The sequence below is a fragment of the Cynocephalus volans genome, chromosome 14 (assembly GCF_027409185.1).
Source record: "Cynocephalus volans isolate mCynVol1 chromosome 14, mCynVol1.pri, whole genome shotgun sequence".
In the NCBI taxonomy this organism is placed as follows: Eukaryota; Metazoa; Chordata; class Mammalia; order Dermoptera; family Cynocephalidae; genus Cynocephalus; species Cynocephalus volans.
In genome coordinates, this window is record NC_084473.1 from 63,768,139 (window position 1) to 63,794,063 (window position 25,925).

Below are 25,925 nucleotides of genomic sequence, written 5' to 3' on the forward strand. Positions count from 1 at the left end.
GTAATAATATGCTAGATAATATGCTCAAAAATAACAGCAACAATTTCAAATGATATATTTTCCGGCACATGATCTTTGACCCTCTTCCCACACATACAAACATGCCATGTCCTAATTAACTGTATAGAAAATAGGCAGTCCACTTTTAAGTACCATTTTTTTCTGGATTACAAATTATATATTATTATTATATGAAAATTACAGAAAAACATACCAAAAAGGAAAAAAATTCCCCTTAATGACAGAGTTAGATCCTAGACCCTATTAACATTTTGGTGTCCTTTTTCAAGTCATTGTATAAATGGTGTAAACATGTAATTTTTAGAAAAAAATGTGGTTTTAGAAAAAAATGTATAAAAATGTTTTGTAGCCCACTTTTCCACTAAGAAATACATACTGAACATTTTTCCATGGCATTAACTCTTTTTCTACAAAGTTATTTTGAGTGACTGGATGATATTCCATCAAATATGTGTACTTTCGCCAATCTTCTATTATTGAGTACTCAGGTGTTTCTAATTTTTTACCATTAGAAACGTTGCTTCAATGCTTGTCCTTAAAGGTAAGTTATTATTCCCATTCATATTTTCTGGGACAAATTACTAGATATAAAATTGTTGTGACAAAAGGTGTGACAAAAGGCTGGTGGTACATGTTGGCAAACTGTCCTACAGATAGGTCATACCAGTCACACTCTACCAGTGATATATGAAAACACCCCCAATATATAATCAGTCACCCTATGTCCTCACCAACTTTGTATTATTTTTTTCTCTCTTTACCAATATAATAAACAAACAAACAAAAAAAGGAATATCAATTAAAATCTAGTTTCTTTCATTGCTAGTGAGGTTGAACCTGTTTTCATTTGTTTATCGTCCATTTGTATTTATTTTTTGTGATTTATTCATGGCCTTTATCTACTTTTCTCTTAGAGTATTAGTCTCTATTTGATTAGTAAGAACGTTGAATGCATTAGAGATATGCACTATTTAGCAGACACAGAGATTATAAATATGTTTTTCCTAGTTGTTTGTTTTTAAACTTCCCTCATAGCTTTGACTTACAGAAATTTTAGGTTTTTGGAGCCAAATCTATCTTTCTTTCCGCATTCTTTAGATTCTTTTTATAAAGACTTTCTCTTCCTCAAGTTATCATTTATCATATTTGCCAATATTTTCTCCCATTACATCTATTTGTTTGCATTTTGCTTTTGTTACTAACCTACACATTTAATCTATCTAAAATTTATTTTGCCATAGCATGAGAAAGGGATCTTCTGATCTTTTCTAAATGATTGACCATGATCTCCAGCGTATGTCACTGATATGATATACAGTCACAACTTTCTTATCTATAAAGCACTATATTGGGGCTGTAATTTTATGGCATAATGGTTAAGGGCTTGAATTTTGGAGTCAGACAAATCTGATTTAAACCCTCCTACTTCTATGAACTTGGACTAGTTACTCAACCTTCAATTTTCTCACCTGCACAGCAGTTTACTCAAGCTTCAATTTTCTCACCTGCACAGCACTTAGCATAGGGTCTTACATAAACATAGTAAATGCTTAATAAATAGTAGGCATTAGCAACATTTTCAATTAGTTCTCAGAAAGACCACCCAAATTCTACATCTGCATCTCACTTGTTGTCACTGCGCATTAAAGAATAATCTGGACAATTTCCCCAGTAGCCTGAAACTAGTGAGGTCACCTTCCTCACTTCAACCATAACCTATAGAGATCAGCCACAATTTGAGGGGACTCAGGATCACTGCATTTCTCCACAAAGCTCCTGGGCCTCCCTTTCACCTCCTCCTATCAGTATAAGCCACTACAGGCCAGCAGCAGCAAAAAGGGAAATCCATAGCCCTAGGTCAACACCATTACTCTCCCCACCTGCAGACCCCAGGCTCTTCTCCGACCTCCTGCTTAACTCACAGAAGACCACTTGCTTTACTTGATGGCTTAAAGTATTTATTTTCCCTTAAGGAAGAACTACTGTTGTTATACTTAAAAGCCCTAATAGTTTGGAATTCAGGAGAAAAGGGAAGTAGAGGAAAGAACTAAAGGGTAAGATACTCAGAGAGTTTTTATAATTGTGCAATTAATTTATCCAACTGTCCCAATCTTGGATGATTTCTAAGAACTGACAAAAACACTACCTGGCTGAAAAGCCACACTGCTAACTCTGAGGCATAAATCAGGTCTCTGTTGCAAAGTTCCCCACCTCTCACTTAAATCATTACATTCACTCTAATATTTCCTTGGCATGGAAGGAGAAGGCAGCTTGATATATATTGGGAAGAACCCAGTATTTGGAGTTAGGCACAACTTCTAAGACACACGGTCAGATCCTATCTGTCTTCTAGTCTAGTCCAGCGTTTACTTTAGTATCTACTATTTGCCATATGAAGGGGGTAAAATGAAGTCTTTGCCCTTGGGTAGCTTAAATTCCAGAATCTCTGCCCTTGGGTATCTTTAATACCAGTTCCCCTCTGGGTATCTATTCTCTCCCATTAAATCATAAACTCCTCTATTCGGAAGATTGTGTCTGCTACCACCTTTTAGAACCCCACAGGACCAAAGTCCTATGGTGCGTTCAATAGCGACCCCAATACATTTTGGAAGGTTATTTCAAGTGAGATTTGCTCCAGATGGAGAAAATTATTTTCCCAAGTAACCCAGTGCCCACACTAAAACTTGCCTTATTTTCTATGGCACCATTCTCTCCTTGGCCTCAGCCCAGCCCAATAATAGTAAAAGAATCAGATTCCGGGGTTTCCAGGCTTCTCATCATACCATCTCCTCTGTTTCTCTCCATTGGTCTAGAAAACGCAGCAGGTACTGTAGGGCCACCCACTCTTGAGTGACAGGTGAGAGCTTCACAAATGTAGGTGTGCTCTGGGTATCAGTCGCATGACTGCATTATAATTAAGTGCTTTGATTTCATTACTTCTTCCTGAATCTTCCCTCCTCCATGATTTTTATCCATCAGCCCTTAGATTATATATCTAGGCCTTTGTTTTTAGTGTCTCTATGTCTGCTGCACTATCGATTAGTGGCTGCAAAGAATTCTTTAGAAGCCAAACTTTCCTGGCCAAGTACCCTGGGGTCCAAGTGTATCCTTCATTTCGGCAGATGGTGCCCATGATTTCCTGGGTCTTCCAGTCAGCATCAAGAAGATTGTAAGCCAGTTCAAAATCGCTTACTCCCAGTGTGCAATATTTCAGTCCTCTTCCTCTGGCTAGAGGGAGAGAGCCAGGGAGCGTGGTCTCTCCGCCTCTGCAGAGGACCTGCCTCTGCACATAGCCATAATTTGATGCCCCTCTCTGGGATATACATAGGGAGTTATTGAGCCAAGAGCTTATTGTCAAGCTTAGCATGAGTATACAGTAAGCAGAGCTGAGTGCAAAACCAAATGTTCCAAGTGTTTCTAATTCCACGTGTTTTGAAGTGCCTGAAGCAGGAATTTTATGGAAGAGGGAGAAAGACTCTTCCCTGGTGGTAAATTAAGGATACATCTCTTCAGCTTTGGATCACGATCAAGCCTTTAGCAGTCAACTAATCCCCTTCTCTATTTCCTAACTGTATTCTTCCCAGCAAGGTTAAGCCTTTTTTCACAGTATAGTAAGCCTTGCTAAAAATGCTTCTCTGTTCCGAGGCTCCCTCTAACGCATGTCTTCGCTTCCAAGGGTAATGAACTCTTTTATAATAAACGCCTCGCTTTAATGCGTACTTTCGTTGGTTTCCAGGAACTGCCTTATAATTACGCCGTTCAGTACTGCATGTCAGAGGTTTGCTTTGCCTTTAATATTTTATGAAGAAATTCAGATTTTGACAGTAAAAATATTTAACCCAGAGGACCCGAAAGCCAGACTATTATTTTGTAAAGTAGCCATCTAGCTGCACACTCGTGCACCGCAGGCTTCCCCAGTGCATACTCACGCTCTTTGATACTCTCTGAGCAGACCCAACCACATGCTGTCCAGATGGAAACCTGGCTGTATCATTACATTATATTGAAATAACCCAATACCACCTGTTTCTGTTGGGGTTCCTGCCAACATTTTCCCATAAAACATTTATTTTGCTAATATTTTAGTTGGTCACCACAGAAGGACACTTGAAGTTAAAGATTTACCATGTGTTGCAGCCACTCGGAGCCAAGAGAGGCAAAAAATAAAAAGCTCTTTGAAACCAGGCAGCAGAGTTCAAGAAGAGCAAACGTCTATCTATTGTTTCTAAAGGTGGATGCCTCACCTGGCATGATGTAATCACAGGCACAGGGATTTCAAACCAAGGCTTTCTTGGCAACCTTTCAGAATGAATTATTCCACTGTCTCTGGTGCTCATCTTTGGATCGTCAAAATATTTTCAGCTCTGTGAGGAGACTTTCCTGATCCTTGGCAAATTTTCCCCCTCCAAAAATGTTACATTTGTGAGCCAGTTCATGGGGAAAAGGGATCAATTAGGTGAATTTGACTTATAGAATCATATACATTATTTTCATTCCGTGAAGAACAGTGGGGGGGGGGGGGTGGATGGGGTTAATTTACATGTTAGGAACCGATCCTGAACATGATGTTCAAAGTCATCAGATGTCCTTGCAAGCAGAAGTAATGCACTTTTCTTCAGTTTTCTTCTTCATCCCATTGGAACCCCTCAGTCAAGAGACAAAGTTTACAGAGTTGTCCAGTGTTTTGTTTCCCTTTTTCTGTCCTCTGCAACTACCTCACAATTTCTTGTTATAAAATACAGAGTTAAAGCTAAGTCAGCCCCCAAATGAGGAGACCATTGAAATAGTTTGCCAAAGGCATCATTTGGAACTGGATATGGGAAGGAAGAACTGTTCGCACCTCCTCGCACTTTTACCACCTGCCTCACATGTGGCTGCAGCTGAACCAAGCTTCTCGGCTAATTTTAGCTCACACCAGCATTACTGTCTCAACTTTCTCCTGAACACTGAATCCCCTCTCAACAACAAACCCCAGAGGACTGAGGAAAACACACAAAGAGATTAATGGAGTTTGGCTACGTAAGCTTAACCTCTCTAATCTTTTGGCTCTCACAGCACCTGGAATCTCCATGAGATTTTCGTAGAATTCTGATTCACTGCAAAGTGGTCTTCTTTTCTATTATTATACTTGGTGATGCACTTACAAAGGTTAACTGCATGGCCTTTCTCCCCATCCTGGTTAATTAGGAGGCTGGGTCTCCCCCAGCTCCCTTCTAGACTGGCTGATTACTAAAAATCAGAGGAAGGAAAGAGAAATGATGTTAGCCTGGAGCCCTACTCATGTAATGTGTCCATTTTTCAGCTCAAGGAGCTCTTTTACACCAAAACGCCCACTTTGCATTGTAAAAGTAATTTATATTTTAGATATTTGTTTTAAAAGTCAACTTGTAACCTGTAATGGCTATAGATATAGATTAAGGATCACAAGTAAAGCAATGTACCTCTCTTGGCGGCTCCCATTCATATTCACATATCCTCCCCAAAGAGAGATAATCATATAATTAAGCAATACCTTTCTCAGCATACATGTGCTGTACAAAACACAGTGATACAGTGAATCTTGGTGTGTGCTTTGGTTCAATGTATGAAATGCTGAATAATCACCTTTTGTTGAAAGCACTTGACCTTTAAATTGATATTTCCCCCCAACACATTATAATTATTGTATGTGTTGAATGCAGCACAGCTGATCCAAATGTGGCCCTTCTGCTACTCAACTGTTACAGCTTGTGTGTAACCAACAATATCAGCTGACTGCCTTAAAAGGGCAAAAAGGGTGACTTTTGCCTTTCTGTCAATACCAGTCCTCTTTTTTCCTTTTCTAAGATTGTGAATCTGAATTCTTACAGTCAACATAAATTCATAAAAACCACTTTTGAATATGCATCTTTCTATTTAAAGAATCTCAACATTCTAGATGGCATGAAGTGGGACAAGTAGTAGCTCAGCCTAGAATGTCGAGCCTGCTTCCAAAACAGAAAAGTTTCCCTTATGCTGAGTTGCCAGATTTAGCAAATAAAAATACAGGATGCCCAGCTAAATTTGAATTTTGGAAGTATAAGCATATCCCATACAGCAAATTATTCTTTGTCTATCTGAAACTCAAATTTAACCGGGCATCCTGTATTTTATCCAGCAGCTCTACCCCTGAGCACTCAGTCTCTGATTCTGATTTGCCCTAATTATCTTTTTTCCCCTTTTCTACAGAGCAAATATCAAATATGAACAGCTACAGCAAACGACATATGTAGTTTGCTAATGGCTAAAATCATGGAGTGTTAAGAAGTCAGTATCCGTCATCCCTTCTGTTGTTTATTTTTATTAGTTACTGACTGGACTGTTTCCCTTTTCATGATTAAACAGCTCTCTTAATCATTGCCTCAATTCCTGGAATCCTTTATCAAGAGCAAGGACAAGGAAAAATGTAAAACTTATGCTAATCTTTAAAAGCTTCTTGTTTACCATACCAGCATATATCAGGGTATGCACACTGTGTGGATTTATCAAGAGAAATGCTCAAGAACATACAGTAGTTTTAGTCACAGTCAAGTCTATTCTTTTTTGAGCTCTGGAAATGTGCCCTGTCCTTCCTCCAAAGTGTCCTTCCTTCACTACAAGATCAAACCTAGACCCAGAGAAAAGGCTGGAGCCACCATGGTGGGCAGAGGGCAGAGAGAAGAAGGGTTCCACAGGTACCCATAGTCTGGCACCAAGCTGGAGAGCGTCCTGCCTTGGCATCAGCAGACCCCCTCCTTTACCGCTGGCTGGAAGGGAGGATCATGGCTACCACATCCTTATAAAACTGTACTGAATCCAAAGCTGGGAAAGAAAATTTCTCTGCCTCTCCCTTTCATTCCCCCTTCCCTCATGCCATAGAGGTGCCACCACAGACTAAATCTGAAATTATAGCATATCAGAGGAAAGCAAAACTAAGAATCCATATTAAAGCAGAGAACCAAGAGGGGAGACTCAAAACATGATTCTTTTCTTTATTGAACTATTGCATTGATGAGAATCAATAGCAAGTTTAAATGTTTCCATTTCACATTTAAAATGTTTTATATTGGTCTATAAGTTTAGAGTTGAAAGAGCATGTTCACTTACCTCATTTTATATCACAATGATTTATCGTTCAAAAGGAACTTAAGAGCACTTTGATCAATTGCTAAAAGGCATGGACCAGTTTTCCTAGCCAAGTAGTTCTCAAAGTGTGGTTCTCAAAACTGGTCTATGTCCCCAGCATCAGCAGCACCAAAGACCTGTTAGAAATGCAAATATGCCCCATCACCAGATCTGCTGAATCAGAAACTCTGGAGGAGCCCGGCAACCTTTACTGTAACAAGTCCTCTGGCGATTCCTGTGCATCCTATCACTTGAGAACCCTTGCTCTAGCTCACCAGAGACCGCCAGGGTTTCCCCAGTTCCTCTGCACCATCTGAACCAAACAGTGGCATTTTTCTATCACTGTTTGTAGAATGTTTGTCTCTGTCTGCCAGTGATGAGGTTGGCACGTCCGATTTCTGAGCCAGATTTAAGAACAGACAGTAAGGCAGTAGTTTTCCATACCAAGAAAACGGTCCACATTTATTACTCTTCATACCCCTCCTCACGACACACACACACACACACACACACACACACACACACACACACACGCTGCCTCTGCCCATTTCAGGGTGTCTCCCCAGCCCCTCTGTCCTGTTCTGGGACATCCTGCACTCCGTCTCCACATCCTCTTCTATGAAATGAAGTCCTCTCTAGAACCTCAGCCTCCAGCCTGTGTCACCTCCACCTCCATGCTCACCTTCCTCCGTCTCCCCTCTTCAGCCTCCAGCTTTTTTCAGCTTCCAAAGCTCCTCTCTCACTTGCAGCCTCCCCCATGCACCACCCTGTGTCTGTTTCCAAAACCCCGTCTCCTAGCTCTGCTCCTTCCATTCCTCCCCATCTCTCTCCCCCAACACCAGCCCTGACTCTTTTCCCACAGGTCAGCCAGACCCCTGTATCCAGCTACCCGTCCCCAGTTCTCACTGTTCTGATGGCTCTTGTTCTCAGTCCTGGGTAGCATCACCAGCCCCAGCCCCGGTCCTCAATCCCTGCTCTGCCATCACCAGTCCTGGATTCTTATTTCTGCTGTGGTAGAAATATTTTTTCACTGAGGTCATAGTATTCTCCAACTTTCAGACTCATCTCCTTTTATTACCTTTCCACTAGTTTCCTTTTAAAATATATTTAAGTGAATAAAATAGTTGATTTAAAGGACAAATATTAGAGAAATAGTTGCTCAGATGAAATAAGGATAAAAAAAAAATCGTAGAGATGGTCAAGGAACAAATGATGGTGTACAAAGCTGATGTAGCAGGAGGGGTGGGCATTTCAGGAAGCAGGAAATGTTAAATATCACATGAAAAGATCCTGGGGCAGAGAGGACTGTGTTGCTGTAGCCGACAGTGGCCAGTGGCCCGTATGGGCAGAGGAGAAGGAAGGTTCAGGTAAGACAAAGATTTTTAACCTTTCTTAGGTCAAAGGCCACTCTGAGAATCTAATGAAATCCAACAAGTCTTTCTAGAAAGATGCCAAACAAGCAAACGTTTACATTTAACTCCAGGTGCTTGGATGGACCCAAGAAGCCCAAAGGCAGGTGAGGTCCAGAGTCCCCCAGTGTAAAAACATGACGGGTTTGGAAAGACAGGTTTGGGTGCCAGTCAGAAAGGCCTCAGTGCTGGAAAATGCAGGAGAACTTGGGCTTTATCCATGTGGTAGGGTCGTTTGTGTCTCAGGATACTCAGCTTTGTGTACTTACTTAACACACCTCATGCCCAACCTTTGGTTGATTCAGGCCTCACGATTTTGTGAAATCTGTGTTTTGATCAGAAACTCCAGGCAAGAGACATTGGATTGATGCCAGAAAGACCAGGCAGGCACTAACATATTTTGAATATAGTGTCATAATAGAGTACAGGAAATGATTATCACTGGGCAGATAAAAGGAAAACATCTTAAAAGAGAATATAAACTTTTTAACCTACTCTATAGGCAACATGGTGAAAATGTCTGTGCACCAGAGAAAGAAAACTCAGTAATGTGAGGAGTGGTTTGCACGTGCGTGAGGTTAGAGAAAAAGCCACACATGGATTGCAAATGTATTGCTTCCATCTACTGACTGCTATTCTACCAACCCTGAAACAAGCAGCATATTATTTTTTGTGTTTTTGGTGTAATTTTATGAGTTGACATGTATTCATCAGTCGCCATATTCCAAGCACTTCACAGTATCTCATTTAATCCTCTCTGTTACCCTATGAGGCAGACACTCATACAAATAAGGAGCTGAGGCCCAGAGAGCTTAAGCCAAGAGTGGTTAAGTCACTGTCCCAGAACCCAAAGCTGGTATGTACTAGACCAGGATTAAACTGGGCAGCCTGACTCCAGCAGCTCACTCCTTAAAACCATTCTGGATCCAGCAATGGTCCTCTCTCCCAAAGACTGACGTGGCTCAAAATCCAGATTCCCCCGTCAGGTTGTTTTCCAACCAGATCCACAATCTTTAATTGGATTATGCAGTTAGAATCTGAGAAACAGGCAAGTACAAATGGTTAAAATAATGAGCACTCATTAAACCCCTTGGAAAGAACAACATAGTCTTTCAAAGCAGTTCCTATAAGCAAGTTTTGTTTAAAGAAAAGAACTAGGACACAATCATTACTTTTAGAGATCTTGCTTGATTTCCCTCAATACCTATTCCTCTGCTTGTTTTCCCAGAGAAAATTTGTGGGTGCTCTCTTTTGAAAACAAACTCACACCCCAGCCCACCCCAGAGTTAGATCAGATGACTACCACAGGGGGTGATAATGAAAATGGGGTCATTTCTGTGAAATTCCCAAGGATGTTTTTTTTTTTTCCTGTTTTCAAAAGCAATGAAATCACTTTCTGCTGGTAATTTATTATTTCCACCAGTTATTCAAATATTTGTCTACATGTTGATAAATTAGTCCTTATTCAAACAAGTTTCTGCTTTCAGAGCAAAAGCATTCTAAGTGTTCAGTAAAACTGGGATTCTATCAAAAGGATACATAGGAAGATAAAAATAATTAAAGGCACATGCTTGCTCTCTCCTTAAGCAAACTAAAAATATACAAAAAATAAAAGCCTGCACCTCTTTTCAACAGACACTGGGTTTCACAGACTGAACTAATGCCTAAGCTCAAAAAATAAGGTTGATTTCATCTGAATATCACTTGCCTGGCTATTGCCCTGAGCTTCCATGAATAGATTCAATCACTTCTGAAAATTATGGTTCAGGCTGGTCTTTGTTTAGTCCTTGGTATTCTTCGCCTCAGACAATACAGTATGAACCCTCAAGCCTTACTGAACATAGATTGTGGTTGGTGTTATTGGAAGGAAGTCTAGTCGGCTGTCAATAGTTATCACCTTACAGATGACTTCTGTCGCTCGTTAGAGTGGTCATGTTTATGTGGATGATTTCCCCCTTCAGACGGGAAGAGAAGGGAATGGGAGGGAGCAGAGGGTGCAGAAGAGGAGGAGAGGACTATGTACTCTCTGCTTCCCAACTTCCTTTGGGAACAGAATGAATGCAGGAGACCTAATTATTGCACCCAGTCGTGTGATGTTCCTTCAGAGTTTTAGTGCCCTTGGTAAAGCAGACGGAGGCATGGGAGGTTAAGCAGCTTGTCTTTCTGGAAAACAGGGCCAATTGTACTTTTTTTCCCAAACATCTCTTACTAAAATAAGTATTTCCACACTGTTCCTAGCAAGCAGTCCTTCAGTAGGGAAAATTATATGGAAGGAAGAAGAGAGAGATTCTATATAACTTCTTCATAATGGAGGGAGGGTTAAGGAAAATGGGAAAACATTCAAAAGAATAAATTGTGTAAATAAATACAATAATTCCTCCTAACAGCCTCTGAAACATCACTTGAGGTGTAGCTGATGCCTGGAAGTCAGTTTCCACTAGCAGCAATAGCATTCAAACATGTGATCACCCAGAGACTTTTTCCCCCATCATGTTTATCCTCAGCCACTGGCAGTATCCAGCACACAGGGAGTGCTCAAGAGTTACTTTTTGAATGAACAGGAAATCACCTCATCTAGCATCTACCATATACATAGGATCCTTTTTAGTAATTATCAAGTTTCAGATGTGTTAAAGTTATAAAAAGTCTGGTTTGGGTCAGCACGTTCAGCACATCTGTCTCATAAAAGAAGTTTGAAGAGAGCCTTTTCCGTTGACCTTTTCTTCACATTCAAAATGTCTCTGAATCTGACAGTCAGTATCAAGAGATTTGGAAAAGGTCATGCCTCTTGCCTGACTAGCTCAACTTCCAGTTATCTACCCTAAGGAAGTAATAAGAGGTATGAACGAAGATTTATGTACAGAGATGTTCATCACAGCACTATTTAGAATATCCATGGATACTCATGTCCAGCCATAGGGTCAAGTTTAAATTAATCTGGGATCAAGGTACAGCCATGCAATGGCATCTCAGTGACCATTAAATGTGATGTTTTTACAATCACAATAATACATTGAACTTTAAAAAAAAAAAAAAGACAGAGAGAGAAAAGAACTGTGGTTATCAGAGGTGGGAAAGGGGGAGGAGGAGAGGAGCTAGCATGAAATTAGTTAAGGGTAACAAAGATTGATTACCTTTTGTAAAAATGATTATACCAATTATCCTCATTTGATCACCACATATTGTACACATGTATTGATCTTCAATTCTGTACCCCACACATATATATACATAATCAATTATCTTTAGATAAAAACCTGTCCAAAAACTATGTTTTTAAAAGTTTTTTTAATAACATGAAGACATTTCATAATATAATGATAAATGAAAAAAGCAGGATTCAATGAAATTGACACAATATGACCCAAATCTACATTGAAGAGAGACAGCTATATGAAGAGAGAAAGATACACATAAAAAGAAAATCAGAAGTTAATATTCTATGATACGAACAGGGATTGCCCCTTAGTTATAAGGTTATGGGTGATTTTTTTCTTTTACTTTTTTTTGTATTTCCCAGTTTTATATACTCCCAAGTTGTTTTTATAGTAAGAGAAAAAATGAAATTTTGTAAAGTCTTTGAATTGTTAACTGTTTAAACCAGGTTAGGAAGTCTAATCACAGAGAAAACAAGATATATTCTAAGTTTCAGCAGTTTCAATTGTATTGATTAAAATCCTCCACAGTTCTCCTACCTTTGCTTCAAGGTTTCTGTGCATTTTCCCAGATATCCAACTACTTATGATCTTTGTGACAACAGGAGCTAACAATTACAAGGATTTGCTTAGGAAAGGAAGGTAGAAAGGGGAGCCAGGAGAGTCAGACTCCAGCCATGGACTACCCTTGGTTTGTTGGGCAAGTCGCTTAACCCCTTGAGGCCTCTTTTGTGCCATTTGAGAGAGTTAGACTAGGTGATTTCCAAGCTCCCCTGTGGCTCTAAAGTCCACAAAAATAATTACTTCTTTCTTTGCTTGTTCGTACTGTCATAGGTAGTCACCACTGAATAATTTGCATTTAGAACATGGTAAACCTCAATTGTCCCTTGGCAAGAAAATGACTTTCCAGTCACTCTAGAGGACAAGAGGGGCCAACCACAAACACTTTGGCCATTGAATAGTATTTCTCCAACATACTCTTCTTGTTTCTGGGCCTCACCAATATGACCTGCTTAGAGTTCTGCTCTCCCCACAAGGTACAATTTTTAATGTACAGTATTCACTTTTATCATGGAAGAAAAAACAACTATTTCCTCAAGAACAGTGACCCTCAGCCTTTTCTCACACAGGTGCTTTTGAGAACCTGTGAAGAACATTGACTTTTCCTCAGAAAAATGCTCTTTCACACCAATCTTTGGCTGGCCACTTCATGGAGACACAGACAGCCTAAAGCCCTTGGATGCTAGGTTAAAAATCCTTGGTGAGAAAAGTACTGACCTCTTCACTAGAGCCCCAGACAATCTTAAGTATGCTTCTTTTTCAAGAATAGGAAATCTGGATGACTAGAAATCATCTCTGTAACTAAGGAGGCCCTCCCTGTCCTCTGACTTGGGAGGAAGGGAAGGCAGAGGTATGTTCTAGTGGTACAGTCTAGAAGCAGCAAGTCTCAGGACTGCTGTGAGGAGGAGAGGAAATGGGAGACATCGTAGAAACTGCCCCTGCTCCAGATCCCATCCACACTCACACAGCACAGCCGCCAGCACGGCAACTTTCTCCTTAACGAGGCTTGTAACTCCTATGCAAGGCGTGTTTGCTCTGTCCCCACGCATTGTCTCACTTGACCCTTACCACAGCTCTCTGTGGTACTATTGTACTTGATTTACATGGACTCAGTTGCTGCATTTTACAATTGAGGAAACTGAGTATCAAGGAGTTATAAAAAGTCTGGTTTGGGTCAGCAAGTTCAGCACATCTGTCTCATAAAAGAAGTTTGAAGAGAGCCTTTTCCATTGCCCAAGAGGTTAAGAAATTGCCCAAGGTCACACAGCCAGTAATGTCAGGGGTGAGTTGCACACCAGCTCTACCCGGTTCTATTCTACCTGCCTAATCTAACTATTACTAAGCAACCCCCATGCTCAGTTCAGTCACTGGGTTGAGTTTCTTAGGAAACGTTGATAGATATGAACACAAGTGACAGAGAGCAGACTTGTGGAAGGTTAGTAACAAGCAGCCACTGAATGGCAATAGAGTCTAAATGCCAGGGTTTCTTGAAGTTCTGTTTGAGGGAAGAAGTGAGAAGGCAGACTGGCTAGGAGATTCTGAAAAATAGCACCTTTTTTTTTTTCATTTGCAGAGTCACCATGTCTTGGTCTGCTCAATGCTGTGAGGGAACATCTACAGCCAGGGAAACCTGTCACTCTGGAACATCACCAAGGCCTTTACCTAAATCCCCAGGGCCAGGGAACCACATGCCAGCACGCAGCAAGCTCGGCTCTATGTTCCAGGGCCTGGCTAATTCTCTTAACAAAACAGACTCCCTCAATCCCTTACAAACCTCACTCAGAATCAGAGAACTTCAGAAATAGAATCTCAAATGTTACTTGGTCTAACGCCTCTCTTTTTTTCATCATTCCCACTCTTCCTTCCCACCCTTACCAGAGACTTTATGCTGCCAAGGAAAGAATTTAAAACCAGAGAGAAGAAATGACTTGCCTAAGATTACACAAACATAGTCATGAGCCACATAATGACGTTTCAGTCAACAACAGACTACATATACAGTGGTGGTCCCATAAGATTACAATGGAACTGAAAAGTTCCTATCACCTAGTGGTGTCATAGCTGTTGCAATGGCATAGCACAGCGTATTACTTTTCTATATTAGATACACAAATATTATTGTGTTACAATTGCTTACAGTATTCAGTACACATCCTTGGTATGCAAAAAGAGGAAATAAAAGAAAACCATATAACATTCTCAATTAAAATCAAGGAAAGCAGAAAAACAGGGGGAAAAGAAAGAAAAAATGCAGTAAATATAAAACAGTTTTAAATATTAATCCAATTGTATTAATAATCATTTTAAATGTAAATGATCTAAACTCATCAATTAAAAGACAGAGATTGTCGGGGTTGATACAAAATGAGGCACAACTAACTATATGTTGTCTACAAGAAACCCACTTTAAATATAATAGGTTAAATACTACATCCTAGTTTTCTTTCTCTTCTATCTCTACCCTCCTAAACACACACACACACACAAGCTACCAGAAAAAATTTTTATAGAAATAAGAATGAGTAACTTCCTACTCTCAGTATCCTAGAGCTTATGCAATTATTACTCAAGACATTTATGCAAAGAGATTGTGACTCTCATTGTCTCCTATTTTCAGTAAACAATTCCCCCAATTCTGGAGCAAAAATGAAGGAGGCGCTTAAACTTGCTGAAGTCTTGCTCTTACATATATGGATAGTTTTTAACATATAGTTTAAAATTACTTACAGTTTCTTATGACAGTGATGGAAGAAAACATGCAAATGTAACCCACATGTTAATTTGATATTTGTCACCCAGGCCCATTCAGGTTACCACTTTACATTTAGTAAATGACAATCTCTTAATAAAACCCAAAGTTTGCTTACCTAAATGAAAATGAGGTTGTTCCCACCTCATGATGCCCAAATGGGACATATTCTTTCCCATAAACCAACTATTAATAATTTGCACTGTTTTTTCTGAAAAAGAAAAAAAGAAAAAACAACTAAGATTCAACTTTCTGAACCAAATCTTCCACTACTTGAAATAAATGTAAACAATACATACAGAAAATGCCTGGGGAAACATATAAGCATTTTAAATTCAAACAATAAATATCATATGATTAATAACATATCACTCAGTTTCCTGCTAAACTATGTAAGCCTTGGTCTTTGTACTCTGATTACATAAAGCAAGTGTAAAATCTCTACATGAGAATAATAACTCTGCTTACAGAAAAACTAGCAAACACACAGTTCATATTTGATCCACATATGTTTTCTTGCCTTTACTATTATTTTTTTTAAATGGATTAGTTGCTATATTAGTCCATATCTGTTGCTTATAACAAAATACACAGAACTGGGTAATTTGTGAGAAAAATGAAATTTATTGCTTACAGCTTTGGAAACTAGGAAGCCCAAAGTCCAAGGAACACATCAGGTGAGGGTCTTGGTGGTGGCAACAGTGGCCCAGGGGTCTCACATGGCAGAAAATGGCAGCACAGAGAGAGACTGCTCCTGGTTCATTCTTCTTTTAAAGCCCTCAGGACCACAACCCTGACCACCGTTATTAATCCATTCACTACAGCATGGCCCTACAATCTAATCACCTCTTCAAGGCCCCACCTTTCAATTACCATAATAGGATTTCCCACCCTCTTAACACTGTTACAGTGGGGGTCAAGTTTGGGGGGGACACTCAATCCAAGGCATTCTGCCCCTGGACCCCCAAAACTCATGTCATTTTTACATAGAAAGACATTCATTCCATCCCCAAAGTCTTAACTTGTTTCAACTCAAAAGTCTAAAGTTCAAAGTCTCCCAACTGTGAAATCAATACAAGTTATCTACTTCTAAGATACTATGATGGGACAAGCAGAGAGTGCACATTCCCATTCATAAAGGAAGAAATAGGCCAAAAGAAAGGTGCAACAGGTCCCAAAACTGTCCAAAACCCAGCAGGGCAGGCATTAAATCTCAAAGCTAGTGAATCATGTACCTTGACTCCATATTCGATGTCCTCTGCACGCTGGTGTGAGGGTTGGATCCCCAAGTCCTTGGGCAGCTCCACTCCTCTGGCTTTCCTGGTCTGAGGACATGCTTCAGCTCTCCCAGGCTGGCGTTCCATTCTAGTAGCTCCACAGGTCTGGGGTGTCCGTGGTGGTCCCGCTCTCACTGCTGCACTAGTCACGGCGCTATTGGGATTTTTCTGCTGCAACTCTGACCCCATGTTTCCGCTGAGTTTTGCTCTAGTGAAGCCCCTGCAACAGATCTCTTCCTGGGTCCCCCATCTTTTCCATACATCCTTTGAAATCGGGGAGGAGGATCACAATCCTTCACATTCTGTCATTCTGTGAGCCTACAGACCTAACACTATGTGGATGCCACATATGCTTCCTGCTTGTATTTTCCAAAACTGTGGGTCCAGCAATGCCTAGGGCCAATTTAGCCACAGCTAGAGCAGTCAGAACAGCCAGGGTGCTAGTGTGGGGAGCAACATCCCGAGGTGTCCCTGAACAGCAAGCCCATGGAAGGTGCCTCAGGCCTGTTCCCCAAGACCATTCTGTCTCCCTCAGCCTCTAGGCCTGTAATGGAAGATTCAGCCTCTGAGATCTCTGAAATGCCTTCAAGATCTTTTTTCCCTTGTCTTCATAATCCCTGTCTTTTTTCTATACTCATCTCCCTAGCAAATGATCACTGGGCCACACCACTGAATTGCTCTCCTGAAAATGCTCTCTGCTTCTCTACCACATGGCCAGGTTACAAATCTGCCAAATCTTTATGCTCTGCTTTCCTTTTAAATTCTGGCTTAATGTCATGCCTTTGTCGCCATAACTCAGTGCTGAATGCTTTGCTGCTTAGAAATTTTTTTCCACCAAATACCCTGGGGTCAGCACCTTTAAGTTCCACATTCCATAATACTCTGGGGCATGAAGAGAATGCAGCTAAATTCTTTGCCAGTTCATAGCAAGGGTGATCTTTGCCAGTTTCCAATAAGTCCCTTCTCATTTACATCTGAAATTTCAGTATGGCCTTTACTGTCCATATTTCTATCAGCATTCTGCTCACCACTATTTGACTAGTCTCTAAAACATTCCAAACTTTCCCTGGTTTTCTTGTCTTCTAAACTCCCACCAGCAGCTAGGCTTTTTCTAACCTGTTCCTCCAAATTCTTCCAGCCCGTCCTCAACACCCAGTTCCAAAGCCACTCCTACATTTTCAAGCATTTGTTATAAGCAACACCCCACTTCTCTGGTATCAATTTTCTGTATTAGTGTGTTTCTGTTGTTTATAACAAAATACGTGGGACTGGGTAATTTATAAGAAAACAAAATTTATTGCTTACGATTTCAGAGGCTGGGAAGTCCAAATTCCAGGGAACACAACCGGTGAGAGTCTTGGTGGTGGTGACAGTGACCCATGGGTCTCACATGACAGGAAATATTGCCAACACATTCAAAATAAGAAACCTCACATACATATTCTGATTTCAGACAGCTCTTGAAAAACACAGCAATAATCAGCTGGGCTAACAGCAACTGCCCTCTTTAGGCAAGACATGAGCTATCCGGTTTGCCAGCCACCACAATTCCATATTGCTTCCCTGAGACTGAGACCCAGTGCCAATTGCCATTCATCACCATACTTCTGCTGTTGTTTTCCTTGTAGTAGAGAACTATTTCCCTGTATTTATGTCTCTACCCAAAATGGAAAGATATACCAAGAGGATATCAAGTGTTTTATAGTCTCTGTCTGCTTCGATCATGTACACTCACTGATCGGTTCATTGAACATTTGAGTTTGCAAACTATGTTCTATAGAACAGTAATGAGACAGTCCTTAGCTCTGAAAGTCAAGGGGTGCCAGCCAGCTATAAACCAGGTTTCATAGAGCTTCATTTATGTAACAAGAGTATTCAAGAAAGTGGTACTCCAGATAGGGAAAGTGAAAAGGGATTCGGAGTCAATAAAAGTTTTCTGAAAAATGAAGACCCTCCAGAACACTTCCTGTATTAGTTTGCTAGGACTGCCATAACAAAATACCACAGACTGGCTTACACCACAGAAATTTATTTTTTTACAGTTCTGGAGGCTAGAAGTCCAAGACAAAAGTGCCAGCAGGATTGGTTTCTCCTGAGGCTCCTGTCTTTGGCTTGCAGATAGATGACTGCCTTCTTGTTTCCTCTTCACACGGTCTTTCTTCTGTCCATACATACATCCCTGTGTCCTAATCTCCTCATCTTATAAGGACAGCAGTCAGATTGGATTAGGGCCACCCTAACTGCCTCATTTTAAAATCATTACTTCTTTAAAGGCCCTACCTCCAAATATAGTCACATTCTGAGGTACTGAGGGTTAGGGCTTCAGCACATAAATTTGGAGAGGGGCACAATTCAGTACCTTACACAGTCTACAAAGCTAAATTAGCATAATCATTATTTCTTCAAATATTTCTTCTCTCCTCCTCCTCTTCTTTTTCCTCTTCCTCTTCTCCTTCTTTCTCTCTCTCTCTCTCTCTCTGTCTCTCTCTTCCCCCCCAGCCCCCTCCTCTCATTTCAAGATTTTAAACACCTATATGTTTAATATTTTTTAATATTATCCTAGAACTCTTGGATAGTCTGTTCTAGTTTTATTTTATTATTATTATTTTTTGGCTTTATTTTCACTCATTTTTTCTCTTTGTGTTTCAGTCTGGATAATTTCTATAGACCTAGCTTAAAATTCATTGATTTTCTTCTTCAGCTGTATCAAATCTGTTGATGAGACTAACAAAATCATTCTTTATCTCTGTTACTGTGTTTTTCATTTTGAGTATTCCCATTTGACTTTTCTTAAGTTGTTTTTGTTTTTTTTTTTGTTTTAAAGATGACTGGTAAGGGGATCTTAACCCTTGGTTTGGTGTTGTCAACACCACGCTCTCCCAGTGAGCTAATTGGCCATCCCTAAATAGGGATCCAAACCCATGGCTTTGTTGTTATCAGCACCACACTCTCCCAAGTGAGCCATGGGCCAGCCCAACTTTTCTTAAAGTTTTTAATCTCCCTGCTGAACGTATACATCTGATCTTGCATGATATCTGCATATTTTATTAGATCCTTTAAAATATTATTTATACCTATTTTAAATTCATCAGGTACTTCCAACATTTGTATCTTATTTGATTCTGGATCTGATTATAGCTTTGTGTTTTGCAGGTGTATTGTTTTTCTTGCCTTTTCATAAGCTTTATAACTTTTCTTACATCTTGAGCAGAAACCAGAAGTCTAACATAACTTTAATATCAAAATATGAAAAAAACTATTTGACAAAAAAAAAATTATAGGCATCACTGAATGAAACCAAAGTAAAACAGTGTATAGAAAGGATAACACATCATGAATAAATTGGGGTTAATCCCAAAATATGTTTGGTTTAACATTAGAAATATTTGTTAACATAATCCACCATATTAAGAGATTAGACAAGAAAAATCATTGGATTATCACAATTGCTGCATAAAAAAGCACTTGGTAAGGTTTGAAACCCTTTAATGATTTCAAATAAAAAACTATTAGTAAAAAGGAGGAAAGGCAGTTCCAGTTAACATGGTGGAATAGACAGTCCCCAACGTTGCTCTCTCCCACAAATCAACTAATTTACAACTATAAAAATGTAACAACAGCCAAGCTGGGGCCACTAAAGCTCAGAGGAAGAGGAGTTCATGAAGGTGGAAGAAACCACTAGGAGAGAAAGAAAAAACTGCTTGGAGCATTTCGAGCTGCAGTCACTTTAAGGCTGGAACTACAGAGTGCATGGAGCAAGAGCCAGCAGAAGCTGCAGCTGTGCCCTTCAGATGGAGTTACTTGGAGTCGGCAGGGGAGAAAAGGGCCTTGGTGGCCCCGAGGACAGCAAATTTACTAATAGGGTTCACATGGACCTATGCAGGAGCAAGGAGCCAGAACAGCTGAAAAGGGGGAGCCATTCAGAGGCCAGTGAGTCATTGCAAGAGACCAGCACAGGGCCCATCCCATGGGTAGTGTTTGGAGCACAGGCAGTGGGGGAGACGGGTCCACTGGGAGAACACTAGGAAACAGCAAGGATAGCCAATCTGCTCCCCAATCAGCACAGGACCACTCAGAGGAGACTGGTCGGGAATGCAGAATTGCATGGGGTGCAGTTTGATGAAAAGATTCAGGCCCAGATCAGAGTTTCTACACAACCCGGGTGCACCAACTATCTGGAGAGCCAGTAGCACCTATAAGGTCAATCATTAAACCCTGAGCTGCACAAAAAGTCTTCCCTAGGGAAACAGCAGCAAAGCAGCAATTTAGCTCAACAACACAGCTCAAGTACTGGTTCCCACAGGAAGTTCCCCCATGTTAGAATTAGGCAATGGACAAAAAATTAGTTCCAGCCCAGGCACACCACCAGCACTTCAGGGCCCACCAGGTGACATGAGGCATGGATCTGGGGACCAGACCCCCAACCCACATCCAGGCACACCACCACAAACTCCAGGCCCCACCCAGGGAGCCAGGGCATGGATCTGGAGACCAGAGCCCCCCACCACAACCAGTCACACCACCAGCACCAAGGAGCATGCCAAAAACATCACCTCCATGTGGGTGGCCCACCGCAGCTACCACAGTAACCACAGCTGCCATGAAAGTGGCTAGACATCACAACCACCACACAGATGGTCCACCAGCCACTGGACTGCATTGACACAAGGAGAGTCACCAGCAGAGACCAAAGAAAAGAATAGGATGTCTCTCTCCACAAAGCCCATTCCAGAGTGATAGAAGAAGCATCTGCTTTATGATAATATTGGGGAACCTGACCACACCTCTCAGCATTGGACAGATCATCTAGGCAACAAATCAACAGAGCAACCATACTCTTTCAGAGGGAGGAAAGAAATCTAGGGTTATCAGTGGTGGGAGGGGGAGGGGGATAGGGAGCGATTAGACAAGGGGCATAAAGAATAAGTACAGTTTGTAGCAATATACATACTAGTAATATTGATTTTATCAACATATGTCAACATTGAATCCCAAAACTATGTATAATCAATTATGATTCAATTTAAAAAAAAGAAAATTTTCAGAATAAAAAGTTGAGGGAAAAATTAAACCTGAAAAAAAAAAAAAAGAAGGAAGGGAAACTTTAAAAAATTTTTACAATAATAATTTCAAAAATACATTTTATATATATATATATGACACTATTCTTAACAGTGAAATGTTGAAAGTATTCCCTTTGAGATTACAAATAAGACAGATACCCACTATTGCCAATTTTATTGAACAATGCATGAGGTCCCAGACAGTACAGTAAAGAAATAAAAAGCATAAAGATTGGGTAAAAAGAAATAGACCTGTTGTTCAGATACATAATTAGAAGAGAGTTTACCAAGAATGTTTGATACAAAATTAACATAGTGTTGGTAATGTAGTAACAAGCATAGCTGCCTTCCAAAATTAACATATAAGAAACTACTGCATTTTTATATACCAGCAATAATTACCTAGAAGATGAAATTTTTCAAATACCATTTATAGAACACATGGATTATGTAGGAATAAAACTAACAAAAGAATAAAATAACTCTATGAAGAAAAAAATAAAACTGCTTTCAAAGATATTTAAATTGTATAGTTTAAATCCTGTGTTTCTCTGTTGATTTGTTGCCTAGATGATCTGTCCAATGTGGAGAGAGGGTTGTTCAGGTCCCCAACTATTCTTGTGTTGGGACCTATCTCTTTCTTCAGGTCTAGTAGTGTTTGATTTACATATTTGGGTGCTCCAGTGTTGGGTGCATATACATTTATAATTACTATGTCTTCTTCCTGGATATAGCCCTTTATCATTATATAATGGCCATCTTTTCCTCTTTTTATGGTTTTTGGTTTAAAGTCTGTTTTATCTGAAATAATAGTGACTTCTGCTCATTTTTGCCTTCCATTTGTGTAGTGTATCTTTTTCCATCCCTTCAGTATTAGTCTGTGTGTCTTTCCTGATGGAGTCTCTTATAGATAGCATATAATTGGGTCTAGCTTTTTAATCCAATCAGTTAGTCTGTGTCTTTTGAGTGGGGAATGTAATACATTAACATTTAAATTTGTTGTTGAAAGGTATTGCTTACACTTGGTATTTTATTGACTTTTGTTTGAATGGTTTAAAATTTCTTTTGTTCCTTTCTTTCCCTTTTGTTTGTCTTCAGTGCTTGTTGGTTTTTTGAGGTGGTAAGATATAGTTTCTTTCTCCTCATTTGCATTTTTTTCTACCAGTGGGTTTTATTCTTTCTTGTGCATTCATGGTAGTGATTATTGTTTTTTGGATTCCAGATGCAGGAACTCCTTGAGGATTTTTTTTTTTTGTATGGCTGGCCATGTGGTGATAAACTCCCACAGTTTTTGTTAGACTGGGAAATACACTATTTCTCCCTCATTTCTGAAAGATAGCCTTGTTGGATACAGTACTCTTGATTTGCAGGGGGGCGGTTCTTAGTATTTTGAATATATCATCCCATTTTCTTCTGGTCCAGATTTGGCAGATATCCACAGAACATTTCATCCAACAACCACAGAATATACATTCTTCTCATCAGCACATGGAATATTCTCTCAGATAGACCACATGTTAGGTCATAAATTAAATCTCAACAAATTTTTAAAACTTGAAATCATTTCAATGATATCATTTCAGATGACAATGCACTAAAACTGGAAATCAATAACAACCAGAACTGGAACTTACACAAACACATGGAAATAAACAACATGCCACTGAATGACCTATGTGTACAAGAAGAAATTAAACAGGAAATTAAAAAATGTATTGAAACTAATGAAAATAAAGACACATCAAACCAAAACTTGTGATACAGAAAAAGCAGTACCAAGAGGAAAGTTTATTGTAATAAATGCTCACATCAAAAGAATAGAAAGATTTCAAGTAAACAAACTAATGCAACCTCTCAAAGAAGTAGAAAAACAAGAACAATCCAATCCCCAAAATTAGTAGGCAGTAAGAAATAATTAAAATCAGAGCAGAACTAAATGAAATAGAGACCAAAAAAAGACACAAAAGATCAATAAAACAAAAAGTTGTTTTTTTCAGAAGATAAACAAAATAGACAAACCATTAGCTAGACTAACTAAAAAAAGAAGAGAGAAGACCCAAATAACAAAAATCAGATATGAAAAAGGAGATATTACAACTGATATCACAGAAATACAAAGAAGGATTAGAGACTATTACAAACAACTACATGCCAGCAAATTTGAAAACCTGGAGGAAATGGGTAAATTTCTGGACACATACAAAACACCAAGAATGAACCATGAAGAAATAGAAAACCTGAACAGACCAGTAAAAAAACTGAACAACAATAAAAAAAAGATACAAAAGATCGAAGTTGCTTTTTTTGAAAACATCAACAAAACCAACAAACCATTAGCTAGATGAAGAAAAAAAGAAGACCCAAATAATGAAAATCAGAAATGAAAAAGAAGACATTAAAACTGATACCACAGAGACACAAAGAGTCATTAGAGAATATTATGAACAACTATGCACCAACTACTGGAAAATCTGGAGGAAATGAATAAATTTCTGGACACATACAAAGATTGAACCAAGATGAAATAGAAAACCTTAAAAGACTAATAATGAGTAAAGAGATTGAATCAGTAATCAGCAGTCTCCCAAAAAAGAAGAGCCTAGGTCTGGATGGCTTTACTGCCAAATTCTACCAAACCTTTAAAGAGGAATGAACACCAATTCCCTTCAAACTATTTTAAAAAACTGAAACAGAGGCCATTCTCCCAAACTCATTCTATGTGGTATCACTCTGATATCAAAACCAAAGATACAAGAAAAAATGAAATTACAGGTCAAAGTCTTTGATGAACATTGACACAAAAATCCTCAACAAAATATTAGTAAACAGAATACAGCGACACATCAAAAAATTATATACCATGATCAAGTGAGATTCATCCCAGGGATTCAAGAATGGTTCAACATACACAAGTCAATAAATGTGATACATCACATCAACAAAACCATATGATTATCTAAACAGACATAAAAAAAAAGCATTTGACAAAATACAACATACTTTCATGATAAAGACTCTCAGCAAATTAGGTATAGAAGGAAAGTATCTCAACACAATAAAAGCCATATATGACAAACCTACTGCCAACATCATCCTCAATGGAAAAAGCTGAAAACTTTTTCCTTAAGAATGGTAACAAGACAAGCTCACCACTGCTATTTAACATAGTATTGGAAGTACTAGTCAGAGCAATCAGGCAAGAGAAGGAAATAAAGGGCATCCAGATTGGAAAAGATCAAGTCAAACTGTCCCTATTTTCAGATGATGTCATCCTATAAACAGAAAAGCCTAAAAATTCTACCAAAAAAAATTCTTAGAGGTCATAAATGATTGCTATAAAGTTGCAGGATACGAAAACAACAGGCAAAAATCAGTAGCATTTTTATACTCCAACAATGAACTAGCAGAAAAAGAGATCAAGAAAGCAAGCCTATTTATAACAGCCACCAAAAAAAATACTTAGGAATAAATTTAACCAAGGAGATGAAACACTACTCAGCAATAAAAAAGAAAAAATTAATGTTATATGCAACAACATGGATGAATCTTAAAAACAGTTTGCTGAGTGAGAGAAGCCAGAAACAAACAGCTGTGTAACTGTATGAGTCTATTTATATGAAATACAGAGAAAGGCAAACTAGAATGGTAGACAGCACATCAGTGATTGCCAGGAGCTGGAAGTCGGAGGAAAAGATTAAAGGCAAAGGAACATGAAGTTAATTTTGAAGTTGATGAGAATGTTCTATATCTTGAGTGTAATGGTGTAATGACTGCATATATTTTTCAAAACTTATTGAACTGCACACTTAAAAGAGTGAATGTAATTGTATGTAAATCACACAAAAGCTGATTTTTAAAAAGTTTAAGGAGATAAATAGGAAAATCAGGTCAATGGCCACAAAGGATATGTCCAATAGAGCAATAGTAGGCTGTCTCTAGAATCTTTCAACCCTAGTTACACCTGCTGCAGCTGTTAGATTGGATCATTGGATCTGTTACCAGTTAAAGAAGCTTCAAAATACTGAAAAGATACTCTTTGGTTGAAAGCACCACCTTCCCCTGTGTAAGCCTACTGTGGAAACTTTAGGAATCTTCAACTCTTGCTACTTGGCCAAATATGTACTCCCTAAGGGGAGGGAAAAAAAGACTTGTCAGGTAATACAGTACTTTGATGCCTTTTTTTTTTCTATTAAATTCTCCTAACAATCTGAAAGTATATACAATTATTCCAACTTTACAGATAGAAAATGGAAGAGGCATAGAAGGACAAGTTTGGGTTTTCATTTTGAGAGGGACCACACCCATATCCAGACACATTCTCATGAATTTTGGGTGCAGCAGTTTCAAAGAAATCCTAAAAGCATCTAGAGGGGGAAAAAAATCAGCCATCTATAAGGAACAATATTCTGACAATAAGTGCTCAAGGAGTTTGGAAGAAAAGATATTTGTGGATTTCCCAAAGCTGCATCAGGAAGGATTGGGAGGAAAAGGATAGCATACTGATTAGAACTGGTGAAGGAGTCCAGAGACTTCATAAGCAATAGTATGAGCCAAAAGGGCCAAGGAAC